We start from the raw sequence: 2,500 nt of genomic DNA, 5'->3' as shown, positions 1-2,500 counted from the left end.
TCTCCAGGGAGGTGTTAAAGATGTTGGTGAACACCGGAGACAGCTGGCCAGCGCAGTGCCTGAGGGTGGCTGGAGAGACAGAGTCCGGCCCGGCTGCTTTGCGTGGATTCTGCCTCTTGAAAAGCCCATTAACTTCTCCCTCCTGAAAGGAGAGAGTCGTTTCTGTAGTATGGGTGGGGGATGGGGCCTCTTGGGTGGGAAGGGGTGGTTCAGGACAGTCCAATTGTCTTTCAAATCTACGGTAGAACTCGTTCAGGTCGTTGGCTAGGCGGGAGTCGTTAGTGGTGTGGGGCGCTCTGGGTTTGTAGTTGGTGATGTGCCTGAGCCCTTTGGCAGACAGAAGCAGCGTCGTTAGTAGAGAACTGGTGTTTTAGTGTCTCTGAGTACAGTCGTTTAGCCTCTCTCACCGCTTTGCTAAACCTGTTCTTCGACTCCTTGAATCTGTCTCTATCCCCACTCCTAAACGCTTCCTCCTTCTCCAACCTCAACCTTTTGAGCTTTGCTGAGAACCAGGGCTTGTTGTTGTTAAAGTTCACCCTGGTACGTGTTGGGATACAGCAGTCCTCACAGAAGCTGATGTACACAGCCTCTGTGAGTTCATCCAGACTATTGGTAGCAGTCGTGAACATATCCCAGTCAGTACAGTCTAAGCACGCCCGCAAATCTTCCACAGCCTCACTGGTCCACTGTTTAGATGTCCTCACAGCAGGTTTACAGAGTTTTAGTTGCTGCCTGTATGCACGAATCAGGTGGACCAAGGGAGTTCTGTGCGAGCCGAACAGCCCCGTGACCCACAAGAGAAACATCCCCGCCAAATTCGAGCGTTTGACGGGGTCTATCCGTGAAAAAATATTCACGTTTTTGAGTGCACATGCATTTCTGCTGCAAATGCCTCTGGAAGTTTCATGCCGTTCGTATGCCAATTGTGGCAACACGAAAATGACCCGTTTTCCCATTCCGAGGGATTTCTGTGCGACCCTAACAGCCCCGTGAGCCACAAGAGACACATCCCCGCCAATTTCTAGCGTTTCACGGGGTCTATCCGTGAAAAATATAGACGTTTTTGAGTGCACATGCATTTCTGCTGCAGATGCCTCTGGAAGTTTCATGCCGTTCGTACGCAATGTGGCAACACGAAAATGACCCCTTTTCCCATTCCGAGGGATTTCTGTGCGACCCTAACTAACAGCGCCCGTGAGCCACAAGAGAGACATCCCCGCCAATTTATAGCGTTTCACGGGGTCTATCCGTGAAAAATATAGACGTTTTTGAGTGCACATGCATTCCTGCTGCAAATGCCTCTGGAAGTTTCATGCCGTTCCTATGCAATGTGGCCACACAAAAATGACCCGTTTTCCCATTCCGAGGCATTTCTGTGCGACCCTAACAGCCCCGTGAGCCACAAGAGAGACATCCCCGCCAACTTCTAGCGTTTGACGGGGTCTATGCGTGAAAAATATTAAAATTTTTGAGTGCACGTGCCTTTCTGCTGCAAATGCCTCTGGAAGTTTCATGGCGTTCCTATGCAATGTGGCAACACGAAAATGACCCCTTTTCCCATTCCGAGGGAGTTCTGTGCCACCCTAACAGCCCCGTGAGCCACAAGAGACACATCCCCGCCAATTTCTAGCGTTTCACGGGGTCTATCCGTGAAACATATAGAAGTTTTTGAGTGCACATGCATTCCTGCTGCAAATGCCTCTGGAAGTTTCATGCGGTTCGTACGCAATGTGGCAACACGAAAATGACCCGTTTTCCCATTCCCAGGGATTTCTGTGCGACCCGAACAGCCCCGTGAGCCACAAGAGACACATCCCCGCCAATTTCTAGCGTTTCACGGGGTCTATCCGTGAAAAATATCAATTTTTTTTTGACTGCACATGCATTTCTGCTGCAAATGCCTCTGGAAGTTGCATGCGGTTCGCATGCAATGTGGCGACACGAAAATGACCCGTTTTCCCATTCCGAGGGATTTCTGTGCCACCCTAACAGCCCCGTGAGCCACAAGAGAGACATCCCCGCCAATTTCTAGCGTATCACGGGGTCTATCCGTGAGAAATATTCACTTTTTTGAGTGCACATGCATTCCTGCTGCAAATGCCTCTGGAAGTTTCATGCGGTTCGTATGCAATGTGGCGACACGAAAATGACCCGTTTTCCCATTCCGAGGGATTTCTGTGCCACCCTAACAGCCCCGTGAGCCACAAGAGAGACATCCCCGCCCACTTCTAGCGTTTCACGGGGTCTCTCCGTGAAAAATATCACATTTTTTGAGTGCACATGCATTCCTGCTGCAAATGCCTCTGGAAGTTTCATGCGGTTCGCATGCAATGTGGCGACACGAAAATGACCCGTTTTTTCCCATTCCGAGGGATTTCTGTGCCACCCTAACAGCCCCGTGAGCCACAAGAGACACATCCCCGCCAATTTCTAGCGTTTCACGGGGTCTATCCGTGAAAAATATTCAATTTTTTGACTGCACATGCATTTCTGCTGCAAA

Source organism: Petromyzon marinus, unplaced genomic scaffold (assembly GCF_048934315.1).
Source record: "Petromyzon marinus isolate PM22_M1 ecotype Great Lakes invasive population unplaced genomic scaffold, UKy_Petmar_22M1.pri1.0 PM_G_Scaffold_28, whole genome shotgun sequence".
Lineage (NCBI taxonomy): Eukaryota > Metazoa > Chordata > Hyperoartia > Petromyzontiformes > Petromyzontidae > Petromyzon > Petromyzon marinus.
Note: the sequence above shows the minus strand (reverse complement) of the source record.